Source organism: Opisthorchis viverrini (genome assembly GCF_000715545.1).
Source record: "Opisthorchis viverrini unplaced genomic scaffold opera_v5_34, whole genome shotgun sequence".
Lineage (NCBI taxonomy): Eukaryota > Metazoa > Platyhelminthes > Trematoda > Opisthorchiida > Opisthorchiidae > Opisthorchis > Opisthorchis viverrini.
Window position 1 is genome coordinate 2225776 of NW_008751690.1, and position 15140 is coordinate 2240915.

Genomic DNA, 15140 nt, shown 5'->3' on the forward strand with positions numbered 1-15140 from the left:
AATAAGTTAAGCACCCTGAACCGTTTTCAAACACCAAAAGCCTATCTACTTAGCAGTTTTTATGTTGGCAAACTAAACAAAGCAGAACATCGGGCGGCCGCTGCACTTACTCTGGATTCTGTCAGCTGCTGTCTGTCAGAAACACGAATTTAGGTATTATTTGACGTAATTAGACTGTCAACCCACTCTCTTCTCATGCTTCCGAGTGCGAGGTGACACGGAGCCCGATACAGCTAGGTATGTTGGGGTAAATGGTGTGTCGACCTATTGAGCGATTCTGTTAGAGTGATGGTTGTTTATGCGTGATTCGTTTGGCAGCGTTTGCATGAGATTTTCAAGAACGAGCTGTACATCGTTCACGTTCTGAATCTTTCAGAGAGACCAGTTTTACCGATGGCTATAAACTCAAACTCCATCAGCATATCAGTCCAGAAACGAAGCATAGCTCATTGCAATTACTTACAAGTAGTGAAGGGTTGTCATTGTTTATCGCTACAAAGGAAAGGAAGAAGGCCTTCGCTGCGGAGTTATTTATTAGGAAATGGCAACTGCAAACAAAAATCAAGTTGGTCACCTGCTACCTCTGAAATGGCCTGCCGAGCTTTGGAAGAAAGGTGGACTAGGAATTAGGAACACCCTTCAGTCTCAAAATTGTTCACTGCTATGACCTCTCCAGCTTGTTTGCGTCTATATTTGCGGAGGAAACTAACCCAAACAACTGCGGTGAATCAATAACTTTGCCCATCTTCATAAAAGGTTACTCAAGATGATTGCAGTGACCACAAGGACGTCAGCTTGACTCCGTTGTAACAAGGCTTCTGATCTCACTCATTCCTTGTCGTCGAACGGCATCACGAGTATCTTTGGCCCGTGAACACGAAACAAGAATTCCATCGAATAGAGGCCGCGCTGACTACGACTTCACATTCCGTTAAGTGTCAGACCAGCGACCTATGCGATAGCTCGGTGTTTTTTTGACTTCAGGGGCATGTTCGAGCCTCTCGATTTGTCGGTGCACTAAACAAAACTTGCTCAACGAGATATGACCAGACGTTTGTGAGTAAAATCTGGTCCCTATGTTCACATAATTCGGAACAGGTGAGAGTGTATAATGAGCTCCCCAAAAGCTTCCCTACAAAATCGTCGCCGGTGAGAACCCTGTCGATCTGGAATACACAGACAGCTTTTCCCTCGTCTTTAAAAGGGAAGCCAAAGCACAGGCCCAGTTGGATAAACTGATAGCCTTTTAAAGTGCACCTTACATTTACAAAGTGTAACATAGTACTTCAGATTGTGCAGTCGCAGAACATGCCCTTTTCAATTCAAAAAGGAGCGACAAGGTTTGTGTAGAATTCCGCCTACCTCTATGCTTGTATTAGTTCAGATGGAAGTGTGCCTAAATAAGTCCGTGTACGAATATCGATGACCCAAATCACGTTTGCCAGATTGCGTTAATCGTGGTGTCGAAATTTTATCACTGCCTCAAGAATTGTGTGTATCAGGCCACAGGAATTGCTGCACTATTTTGTAGTTGTGAAATGTCACATTTGCGGGCAGACGAAATGAGACCGTTCCAGCTTTCCGACGAGGGATGACTTAGTGTTGCTGGATGATGTTCGTAAGAATTCGTAAGGCGGTAACCTTAAAACAGGCATTTGGTTGTGCAGCGAGTAATTCAATCAACCTCGTTGGCTAGGACGCGCTACGCATGTCGAAATGTCGTCTACCGAAGCTGGCGGGCTGCTCGATGCTTCCTTCAGAATGGGTCATACTGTGAGATTAGTCGAAGTGGGTTTGGCAGAAGATTGTGAAAGAGATTACGAAGAGTTTTGGTCTTGTTGATGCAAGCAACCTCCAGAGATAATGTCCCTAAGCGGTTTTTGTCTAGAGAAAAGGTGACTACAAAATGCCAGTGATATTGGTGATTGCAGTTTTTTTCAGGCGGTCTGGGTGAGTGTTTCAAATGTTTTTACCCCAAAATGCTTATGGTTGTCTAGCAATGAGGATGCGCGAGACACAGTAGTGACAGAAAATACGAAATTCAGAGCTGGTTTCAAGTTTCCCCACTGATGAGTGTCCGCACCACAAAGTTTACAGCATTCGAGATAAGCGTCTGAAAAAGTAGAGACTGTGGTCGTTCATTAATCGTGGAATTTCAAGGAGCTATAAGCTCACTTCTTGTTGTTAATTATCAAAAGTATCGTTGCATGGTTTGCTCATAAGATGAAGGAGAGAGCGAACGCCATCAACGTCATTCAACCTGTAGGATTCTTCTTTAGTTTGCCACTGTACGTCGCCGAGTTGTTCAAGCGTCTTCGTTGAAAAAAACCGATGAAAAAACCCAAACCTTGTTTAGGATTTCCGGTGTTCCCCTATTCTTCTTTCAGATAGGGATTTTTTATATATCCAGGTTCATAATTTGTCGTAACTCACGCTTCGACATTAAAAAAGCTTTCCCGTCTCAGTTCCCTTACCAAATCAGTTTTTGGGTAAGTAATCTAAGTTAGTCTACCTATATGGAAATCGGTAGTAATGATAAGAAAAGCAACTCAGCAGATGACCTGAGGCCTCAGGTAGAATAGCCCAAAAATAGCTGGTTGATAAATTTCTGCTGAACTGCTTTGAATTGATTGGGCTGGTAACTGTTATGGCGGATTTTTATTCTCACGTGGAATACCCATCAAAATCAAGCGAATCAAAGTAAGCGGTCTCCAAAATTATCACATGGTCAACATATTTAGGTGTCTTGTGAAGGCTGGTGCGCACTTGTCATGGACAGAATTTCATTTGGCGAGTTTTCCACTCCGACCTCTTTGAAGTCACTCTAGGGTAAGTTTATCAACAACCAAGTAGACTACTGACAAGTAGAGCGCAAGTCATTCAGCAGGTGAATGTTAGTATATTTGGAAATAACACGAGTAAGTTTAAGACGGCGGCAAAGCATATTTAAGTGCTATCTGTGAATAGGGAATCTTTAACTCAGAACTTCTTGTAGATGCAGAATTTAAGATGACAGAAAGGTGAGAGGGAAGGAAACACTTAGTAGTCCTGGTTAGGTGGGCCGGTTAAGGCTATTCGGCAGGACTGAGAAAGAATTTATGCAAAACCGTTCACATGCTCACCTCATCCCCTTTAATTACGACCATTCAGTTTATATTGTCCAGAGTTGTTCTGCATGTTACCGTTTGTACTGGCACTTGTCAAGGAATTGTTTATGTTTGAAGCTAAACAGGCATGTGCATAAACGCAGGTATTTTGTTAAAGCAGATCAAAGTTGTCGTTTGTGTAAGGCTAATTCCAGGTCGGAAACTACGAGTCCAATGCAACGGAGTCGTTGATTTTGTTTGTGCTTTCTTGTGCGTGCAGGTATCTGCATGAAATTTGAAGATCAGGGCAATATACATCTGCAGCGCCAGAATTAACTCTTTTATTAATAGATAATAGATATGAATTCGCCCCTGATTCGAAAAATTGGCAATCGAAACCAGATTAACTAAAATTGAAGCCCAACGTGTGTAAAAAGAACAAAAGGTTCATATTCGATACGTTGGGTGCATAATATGGTTGGCACGGTCGGTTGTATGACCAACATATATGCCCAGTACCCACTCAGCCAGCCCTGGGCCATGCTATATACATGAATCCTCGGGGCAGCAATCCTCTCTTTATTACCAGTCATAACATATGGCATCCTATGAACTTTTCTTTTTAGGTTCAACAGCTATACTTGTAGATCACTTGGAATGCAGGCAAAAATTAACCTCTCGCTGCAGCGATGACCGTCTAAATTATTACTTTTTGGTGCAAGGGAAAACGTCGAAATATAGAGCATGTTTGCTAGCCAATCCGTACTTATAGGAAAACAAGCGACCGGAAATTAGTTATGCATCTTGTTACCAGTAACTGAGGATTCGATGTCACCGGAAATATGCCTGCAGTTTGAAGGGGTTGGGACAAAACTGCACCACAGCGAAGTGGATGCTGATGCGGGGTACGCAGTACAGGCAAACGGTAGGCCGTAAGTAGTTGATCAGAAAGGAAACAAGTGATCAGGATTTAACACAGTGATAGCATAGCATTTTTCACGTAACCTCCTTCACAGCGATACCCAAAAAAGGACTGCTTTCCACAGTTTTGCATCCCGTGCAACGTGAATGCATTATTCTCCTTCAAAAAGTAATCTTCGGTTTCTGAAGTAACTTGAAGTGAGCTATCCTTCACACATTGCTTAATCCTTAAGCAGTTAAGCAAAAATCACTATACTTGAACGGGGATAGTATCAGAGAATGACGCCAATTTCATCGGTTTTACTTTTTTGAAACTAATCAAGATATTGTGCTTGCTCGACCGTTTGTAGCCAAGTGCTTTTTCAATGCGTTTTCTTATAAAATGAATTTTCCGAATCCTTCCCCCTCTCTCACAAGATCAAAATTAACATCATAGTTGTTTGAGGTTTCATCAACCGCCGATCGGTATGGCGCAAAGTCGAAACCCAAGAAGATATCAAACAAAACAAGTCAGTGTGTTCTATCCAAAGCATGAAAGATGATGATGCAATGCTGAAATAGCACATATAGCTGTACTGGAATTCTCGGTGGGAAGCAATCAGTACGGATGTGATATTGTATTGTTCACGCTAAATCTTATCATCACTCACAACCTGCTAGCATTCTGCCCAGAAATACAAAATACTTAGGCTAGACCATTAGTTAGCGCAGTTATCACCGCAGTGGTCGGCAAACCACAGATGATGCAACACTAGCTGAGTAATTGCACAGATGTGACTCTGGATCCCTGCTGAACTCAGGATAATACCACTGCCTAGAAGTCGTTTACGGTCAAACAGTATCGCATAAAAACGTAAGTTTGACGTTCAACAGAAATTTCGTGCTTTGGGTGAAGTCAACCGATGCTTAAAAGCCGCAAAGCATTTTACAGATGTTTTATCCTTGTTGTGGATCATTGGCAGTGCGCACCTCTTGAAGCTCAGAAAGTTTGGAACCCACAGCTTTCCAGCCAGTGGCTGAACACTTAACCCATTGGCCTAACGTGTCGATCCACGGTGCGATTAGCTCTCCCTTAGACAGGATATAGCGTCATCCATCTTTCAATAAAGAAAACGCATCACGTGGTCACGTACTGACTGGCTCTTCGGATGATAAATTCTCAGAAGGAAATCCACATATTCAGGGCAATTGTCCTTTCTTTGAGCTGCTTATTGATTTATGCTGATTGCTATAATGCCTCTAGGGGGTAGTGAAATGCGCACTGCTAATGATCCAAAATAAATGCTGCATGAGCTTGTTGAATTTACAAGATAGTTTCTTATTATTTACTGACGTTATGCACGAAACTAGACGCCGCAGAGTACTTTTTCGAATTAGAATTTGGGAGTTTGTCTCCCCTGTGTGCACCAACTCAATGCGCCCAACTAACCTGATAACAGCCTTTGAGAAAAACGGCAGGGAAATGGGGTTGAAGTGAAACGTTATAAAATGAATGTTCTCGACGAAAAACTCTACTAAGTAGGTTGCTGAAATCCCCTCGACACTTTGCCACCCGTTTGGTCTCATCAGGTAGGCGCACAGTCCGTATACTCGAACGTTATTGACCAGGATTCGGTCTCCTTGATTAACCTAATTTACTAATGGGTGCGTTTCTTAAGTTACGGTATGGGTTTTTGATGGGTACGCATGTGGTATGGTTCCGTTTTCACAGCGAATAAAATCAATATAACGCTGAACATATTGACGCATCCCATTACAAATAAAAGAAGGTTCCTCTCGTTGATACAGAAAATGGTCACCGCAGTGAACGTGACAATCCCAAATTAAATTGATAGTCCTTTCTAAAATACTACGGAAATACGTCACGGAAACCAAAAACGTAACATGAGTCGCGTTGGTGGATTTTTACATTTTTTTCTGCTGCGTTGGTTTGTATATTTTTTTCGTCCAAAAATATTCCAGGTATATGAACATCACATCCAACCGACTGTAACAACTCACTTGCACAAATAAATTTCATTCGAGAACCAGAAAACGGGACACTAGGAGATGTAAAATTTTGAGTTTACTAAGCTTATTCCATTAGTACCAGACACACCAACCATTTTGTTCGCTGATGTTCGGCGACCCACCGGATCTGTTTAATCATTTACGATATCCCGCCAAACCTGGTTGTCTTAAGTTCAAAATAAAGCCAAATCAAGTTCTGACAAAGTCTCTTGCCGTCACGTTTTCGTATACGGAGAATATCGCAAATTTAAACTGATGAAAAATCCAAATTTCAATTCAGTCTGGTTTTAGCAGTCTTTTGAAATATTTGGGTGCTGCGCCTTCGATGTACTATCCATTTGTGGATGAAAATAAGTGACTTCTGAAGCATCCGGGTAAAAACGTTCACGGCCATTTAAGCTTTTGTAGGGTGAAAATCCAACCAATTTGGGGTTTTTAATTTTTATATCAGAACAAATTCTAGTTTTTAATTCTTTATATCAGTTGGGTGGCACAGTATGCAACGTGATATTGAACTATCAATGCTTTGCACGCTCACACAAGATAAAATGTTGGTGCACATATGCTTCCTTCTGCAAGCAAAAGCATCAATAATCTTTAACAAAATTCGTTCTCTAGATGGACCAACTGTGCGGCACTCTTCCGTTGAAATGTATACCTCAGAAGCGAATAAAGACAACCTTGTCAGTCTTAAATCCCAGAAGAAAACAGGAAATATATGTACAACGTTTGTCAAATTCCCCACGCTTGCTTTTGGCATTTAAAACAGTTTGAGTGTGGGTGCGCATAAGCCATTTATCCAAAGAAGTGAGTTTCAAACAGAGAATTCCTCTAAGAGGTAAAGTTGAATTGTAGAAGGTAAACAATTGACTGACAGCTCATAAAAATTCTTTCGCTAAGGTTCTGTTCACCTTCAGCCAAGTTTTTGAACTTCAGGCATGGTTCTTATTTTTCAAGCAGTTAGGAGGGAGTGCACCAGTCGTATCAGCACTTTCAGCATAGGTCACTCACAAATCCGGGACACTTACTTCCCTCAGTTCTGTTTGGTTCACTTATCTTTCAGCATTATGTGACGCAACTAAGAATGTTGGTAGTAAGCTTAATAATTACTAAAAGTCTTCGCAGCCTAAGGTGAAACAAAGAAACCAACAGATTTGCTCCGTTTGTACAAGCTGGCCAGTACCAAATTGAAGGTTGAAAAATCGAAGTTTTCAAATTCCCCAAGTGATTCCAGACTGATCAGCCGAAATAGGCAAACACTACGTGTGGTTCAATCAAAGTGATTAAAAACTCATATCGGGTTTCTTTTAAACATAGTTAAAAATTGCGTCGATTAATTACGAAAATACCGGCTAGTAAGGAAACATGTGAGATGTAATGATCAAGAGGCAGAGATCAAATAACCGTGACTGCTTGTGACTGAGAAGTGTTTTCGCAGCTGCCAACTGTGCTAGTTTGCACTCAGGCCATAGTCCCGAACCTAGATCCGTAAACTGTTTCTAGATAAGCATGAATGTAATTCAAACAACTTGTTTGAATGTTTTTTAATTCAATTTCAACATGGATGCTATTAGGCCTCCTTGGGGCACCTTGAAGATCAGATTGAGGATGGTATTATCGGTTGTTACTAACAAAAAGCTACTGGCATGGGGTTGTGGACTTATATACCGGTTTCCAAAGAACCCCATTTACGAACTAGAGCCTGCGACAGCTGTTCACAGCGTAAGGCGGAAAACCGTTCATCTCGATAATGCATAGTTGTATGGAAGACAATTAACAGACCACGGAGACTTTGATCGATAGAAACTTAAACAAAACTCTGCTGCCTGGGTACACGAGACAGAATTTTGTTGAACTTTGACAGTAGTCAGTTGGAGGCTGTTGCGTTACGGTCACTTGAAAAATAATGACAGGGATAACGTTCATTAGCCAGACGAACACGGAGCAGCCAAGTGTTCATGCATGCACGGTGAACTTTACATTTCAGGTTTGCTGAGTGGCGTGTAAACCGATATTTGATTTGGAAACTACTATATTCTTTCAGTGTTTCAGTATTCTTTCGATACTTCAATACCTTTGGGAGACGGTAGGTTCTGGATACACACTGCGTCCGTTTTAAGCATGTTTACCTTCTCGTCACTGGAAAATTAATACTGAGGGGGAAGCTTCAAGATGCATGCCTTCACTCGTCCATTTTCTCCTAGTTTGTTATTAGTATCTGTTTGTAAATGTGGTGTACGTGTGGTCACCAAATTGACAATAGTTGTTCACAACGAACTTGTTACAACCAAGGCAAGTCTTGACACAATTTTGTCCAATAATGAAATAACCGTTATCAATGTGATGAGCATCGGAAATTTCAATGGGATTTCGGTTCATGTTGAAATGCCGAGAAGCACTGTGTAGCTGGTTTCGAATCCGTCTGCAGTGTGCATCGCACGAAACTTCAGTGTCTCGAAACAGCGACCTTTCGGCTTCTAGTTTGAACAAATGGCATTTCGGCCAAGAGCGGTAATCAGTTGTGGAATTCGCTCGCACTTTTTGCCATGACTGACGCAAATGAGGATATTAGTACAATAAAGGATTTTTGCTAACAGTAAGTGGTTGCCTACGGTGCATTCTAGCAACACTGAAAATTCACAGTGCTAAAACATGTCACATGATGCCTCGAAAGAATGTCTATGTCGAGCCTATTTTGTAGCTTAGAATGTATAAGTTTTTCCGTGCAACGAGGCCAATAAGTTATTGTAGGAGTAATCTGCTTGCACCTACAGATTTTATTCGGAGTATCGGCTGACCTAAACTTCACGGTAATGGTACCCATTAGGCAGTCCACATCGTAGTACACATTCGCTTTCAACATAGGGACTAAACTGAACAAGCTGAACGATATTTTCTAGGCATAGAGTGACAGATGAAACGAATACGGTTTGTATTCGTCTAAAAACTAGTTTTCAACAACTAATGTTTTGTTTATGTTACCAAACAATGTTGTCACACTTGACAAACGTAAGTAGTACGTACTCGAACAGCTGGACGACAGTGCACAGCTTGTGGGTGACAATCATTTGTCCCATTTACCTATCAGTACTGCGGAAGAATCTTTGGTTTACTGAAAAACCTATGTAAAATGCGGACTTTGTTCCGCCTGGTGAGTCCTTTTCTTGAAAACAGCCACTTACCATGATATAGTGTTCTTGTGATTGGAAATGAAATCGACAGTCGCTTGTATTGAGTTTTCCTTCCAGTATAAAATAATCGTTTACTGCGCGAAATCAAACATGTGCTTCTAGGGGTGCAATTAATATGTTGGTTCACGTGAATTCCCAAATTACTGAATGAAACAAAAAAAAGTAGAAAGCAAAAATGACCTGCTCTTCTTTTCTGGTGCAAACGAGTATCCTTCAACATCCTTGTTAGCCATTCTGTGATAAGAATGATGAAAACAGTTTAACTATATTTGTTATATTTATTCTTCTGTCTGATTTTGATTGTCCTTCTTTTCTGTTTATATTTCGGAGGAAACAAGTGCCACAGTTATCGATCACAAATGAACGAAAATTGTATCGCTCGAGTGACCTCAACAACATTTGTCAAATTGCTTCAATATTAACAAGACACAGTGTTTGATCAGCTGTAATTTACCCGCTGATCAGTGGCCGCAAAAAATTTGTGAAAGGCAGGATACAGTGGTGATGGAATTACTAAAACTCAAAACCACCTCAGCCATGTCCTGGCAAAGGCGACACGGTACCGAAGACAAAGCTACTCTGTGGAAGTTTCCACAATACGTTTACCTGAGATTTCCACTTTTTTTGGATATTCCAACTCGGAAGTCTCGTAGTTGCCCACAGTTTTGTTTCATGAAGTGCGATTTTATCTTCCAAGAATATCTGTGAACCGTACGGGCCGCTCCACAATTCTGAACGGCAGTGGGTTGGGTCGCTTCAAAACGGCCCAAAATCTGGCCAATATAGCTGAAAGCTTCTCAGTAAAGTACAAAATCGTACATGATTAATGTTGAGCTTCCTAGTGTGTTTCGAAAGGTTTGGTTCTTCCTCCCCCTAACTGTTCCCATGGTTATAAAAAATAAACCATACCAATCATTCTATATCCATACTCTTTTGGAAATACCATCAGAAGCGGCTTCTTCCGATTTGTGATATAATAATAAGAAATAATATTGAGAAATTATGAAAACTATTGGACAATGAAAACTGCTTTTTTTAGAAAAAGACTGCCACAGTTGGTGGCATGCCGTTCGCCCTAAATATATCGTAATAACTTGCAATATTTTGAAATTTGCAAACAGAAAATGTACAATTTTGAGGCGCCTTTGTGCGTCCCCTTTCACCGCACTAATAACTGCTGTTTTGGTAGTTATTCAGTCACTGGCTCCACCAAACTAGTCTCCTTAGACCGCGAAGATTTTTCCGTCTACTTGGCTGGACCAAGTTGTTTGGATAAAATTGACCTTTGCTAGTGCATAATGAATATTCATAGATAGTATGTCTGAATGATTTAGGAGTAAAAATAGGTTTGTAGCGTAAAATCTCCGCTACGCGGGGCTTTTTTTGCACTGAGACTCATCAGGTCTGTGTCGATAGGACTAGTCACCTACAAAAGACAACGCGCAGCCGAACCCTCCGCAACACAGTCACGAGCCCATTATAAGTATCAAGTTAGGCTCAAAGTTTATTGCTCACTTACTTTCAGATTCCCAATTAGTACTAACGACTAGTTAGCTAAACATACTGATTATCCACCAGCATTCCTTTCGTTCTCGGTCAACATCTGATTAGAACAGAAGACAACGTTGTTGGCTTCGGGGTTTCAAAAATTTTCAGGCATCTGCACAGGCGGGTCTAGAGTGGAGTTAAAGTGTTAAAGTGTTCTTGTAGAAGAATACGAGTGAGTCGCCCGAAGTAAATTTTTCCGATGGATTTCAAAGCTATTATTTACACTATTGGCAATAAAACAAATAATTGCGTACTCGCGCCTTACACATACCGTCACGTCGGGTAAACATCTGTAAAGCCCATCAAACGTGGGAGTTCAGTTGGCAAAAAGTTTCAACGCTGATGCAATTTCCTGCAAGTTCAAGGAAGCAGATGGGACGTGGTTTTCGCCAAAGCTGCTAAACTGTGAATATGTTGATGGGCGCCGGACGACTGGTTTAGAATAGCACTCATTTGTCCAAAACAAAAACATGTAGAGAGGTTCGAAACTACTAGATCGAAGTGCAACGAATACCTAAAAAGCATAGGTGCAATCGAAACGTGTGAGAATCTACGTGCGGTCAGAGGCGGGTCTCATAAAAAATACGCCAGGGAATTTCAGCAAAAAGGATCCAGAAAGGTGCACAGAAGAATCCGGTTTGCGATCTACCTAGAAAGTGTTTAGAAGTTGCAAGCACAGAATTATCAGAACGCCAACAAATGAAGCAAGCTGATTTCTTTTACAAGGACGGTTTTAGTTAGGACCTGCTTCGAAAGTGTTTTCTAAACTACATATAGGGTGATGAGACTTAGATTTAAAAGGCCCAATCTACCCGTATAAAATATTTAGGGAGAAGATACCTATATTGTTAAACGAATCTGCAACAAAACAAGCCATTGGAGAGCATTTTTACCATCCCGATAAAAATGATGTACTGTGAGAGCACTGGTAAATAAATACTTGAATCTGAAATGCAACTGAATAATACTGTGGATGAAAATAGGTCTTTGTGCAACCAATTCCCGGCGGTGTGTCACCAAAAGCTTTTTTGAAGTGAACAAATCATTTTAGGTAATTTTCGGGAAGTCACTAAAGATATTGCCCATTTCGCTCACTAGATATTGTCAACTACCGCTTATGATATATCCCACATTAACTTGAAAGTGTACCTACTTAAAAGAGTGTTTGAAAAGGCTGTATGAAAACAAAATCAAAACAACAAATCATGTTGTTAGAAACTCAAGCGTTTCTTTTTGAAAAAGTGGTCACTACTCCGAAAATTCTTCTGCATATTAAAACTAAGAGTAAAAACCTCAATAGTTTATCCGCCATTTTCGTTTATGAGAGCTTTGCAATTTTTTGTACAATTCTGTCGCTTTCCAATACCCTATCAATCCCAAAGAAAGGCGAAAAAGCCAATTTCCTGCTTTGACCTCCCATTCGGGATATTATGTTCCTCAAAACGAACTTATTATATGCGTAGATGAAAAGAAACTGGGACTCGAGCATTCGGCTGTGGATATCCAACTCATGATTATTATTCGTTTATTTTGTTCTGTATTATGTGGCCAGGCAATTCGAAAAAAAACGATAAACAGAAGCTGATAACAATTGCATGATCAACACAATGCTCATTTAATCGTGGTTGACTAGAAATACAAAAATACCCAGGTTCTGAGTGGCCGTGACTAGTTATTCTAAGGTACTTATATCTAATTACAAAAAAACTACCGTAAGGGTTCCTTTTGTTACATCGATGTTCTTTGCCTCATTTTTTTACATGATAAACTCAGATATTTTGAGTTTATAACGTACAAAATAAGAGGAATAACCATCAGTGGGCACAAGGATGCATAATACTCCATTGATTTCAGTCTACACCAGAGTGACTCGCTTGGTAGTATTTCTAGTTGGCAGCCCGTCCCATGCCCAGCTAATCAGACACCGGAAAAGTTATGGTCTGCACACTTTTGAATCCGCCCGACAGTAATAATCACAATTCAAGACAAGGGTGTTCAGAAAAATCAGTGTACTCTCAGGTATCAAGTGATGCATGATTTATGCAAGGAACCCCACTTACCTGAAAACTGAAAAAAGCCTTTGATTGGTTTACCCTACTCGCAGAAGAACGCAACATCTTTATGTGATCTAATTTTCTTCTAATGTATTGAAAATGCATTCATTTATTGTGTAAAACTGCGGATTTTGTTTATTTGCGGCTTCATTCTGTACCTAACACTAGAAAACGTTCAAGCCACGTAACTTGAAATCACACAAACTGTTTTTTTCGTCAGATCCCTTACAACTGTCGTTACCAGGAGATACGTCCTTAAAGGTGTTCGTTTCTAGGCGCACCACAGGAAAGAACGTTTTGAATTAGACATGAGCTAGTAAATGAAACGCTTCTAACTTGATCTGTAATGCAAAACTCATGATGGACTGATCAAATTGATAAGACACCAAATGACTACTTTCATAGTGATTGTTTCTCAGTAAACTGAAACGCATTATGTTCCTCCTCATTTCCTAGCAGTTTGTTGATCTCAGCTTTAATTAAAAACTGCACCTACTGAAGTTGATGAATAACAGTTGTATCTGTCAGTTGAGCCGGTATTAAGGATATGAAATTACTAGACTAGCAGTTGTTTCTTACAAGCCATCGGACACGTCATAAGACTTCACTGCCAGATGTTTTTCCTAGAGTCGCACATTCACTAGATCATTAGTAAACGACGAAAGGATAACCAGTGAATATATCGGATGATATCTTTCAACACTGCCAACTCGTAACAAATCAAACGCATTGCAACTTAAAACTGATCTGAAGCAGGAAACAATGACAGGACAAGAATGACTTTTGCCGGTAATTTACGTGATATAGGCTGAGCTACACAAAAGCGTACTCGGTAAGACAAACAACAGCATAATACGCACTTCTTTTGCCTACTCAAAAGTTAAAAACTCTGCTGCCAAGTTACTAAGCTTGCTTCACAAATGTACAGGACGAATCATCGTTGGAAGTTGCCTAGAATCTTGGAATCTTGTAAACATTTGAGATTTCTGTGGCCTAGCAGTTCTGGTGAGAAACGTTTGTGTATGACTGTACTCCTCAGAGGCGAACTCTGTCTTTTTGGATACCTGGTCGAAGTGAGCAGGTATACTTTGCTCACATTTGTAGTGGAAGTCAAAAATAACCTTCATGAGTGACCTTGTTAGCAAGCGAAAAATTCTATTTTTTTCTGCCCCCTCTTTGTATGAAGCGAGTGGAGAGTGATGGTGCGGTTAGCTCAACCACTGTGCTTGCATCTTGAATACTTGTTTCTGATACACAGCACACATCAACGCTAAGCGCCTCCAGTTTGAAGGCAAGAGACACTTGTCGACCTACTTGCTTAAAAGGTACGCATACCATCACATCACGTTAAGATACAGTCTCTTTCTGAAGAAATACAAGTTTATTCGCATAAAGCCAAACAGACATCCCAAGAATAAACTACATGAAGTTTTTCTTTCAGAGATGCACAAAATAGTCATCTCGTTTGTGTGAGGAGTGCCCCGTGAAAGACGATCGGTGCCAGAGGATTCACACACTAACTGGCATAGGCGTGCACATAAAAATCACTGCGCTTTTACTTTGTTGCTTTTGTGTTGACTTCGAGGTTTTGAACAGAGGATGACGTGTTTTGTCCGTGGCTCGATGAACTCAGCGCTTCAAACAAACAAATTTGTTCATCTCGGGTTAAGGGTTGATGGTAAAAACAACCTCTCTAAGCGCAAGAGGTGGTAGGCAGAACTAGCGGCCTAAAAAAAGAAATGTTGCGCATCACAGAGGGAAAGCGCTGTGAAAAAATATTTACTCCTAGAGGCAGAAAATACGTTTGCGTTAACCTTTCTTGTAGAACTGCAATCACTGTTTGCCTCTGAGCAAGCTGAGCTGCATATCTGCATGTTTCAAGGCAACAGTATGTTCAGAAAAAGGTGCCCAAAAGTTAAGTTAAATCAACTGGAAGACAAACTGATTCCAGACTTGCTAACAGAGGCAGTAGGTGGAAGTGTTGATTTACTGTAATATTTGGAAATTTCTTCGAAAACATCCTCGTTAGTTTGTAACATTGACTTTCATTTTGTAACCTGCTTCAGTCAGGTGGAGACTGGACCCGAATTTCAAGTGGCTTATGCTTACAGTACAGTGGACTTAACTCCAAACCACCTCTCTTTCGAGACTTCTCAATCGACCCGAAACTACTTGCGAGTGTACCCACTCTATACATAGAGCGGAACGGTATACCCAGGAACATACTGTGGTCCGCGTCGTTATGGTGCTTTATAAATTATGGATTTCTTTTCCGCTCAGGTTTTAATTGTCCATGTTTGTGCCAAACTTTGACATTAGTGCAAAAACCA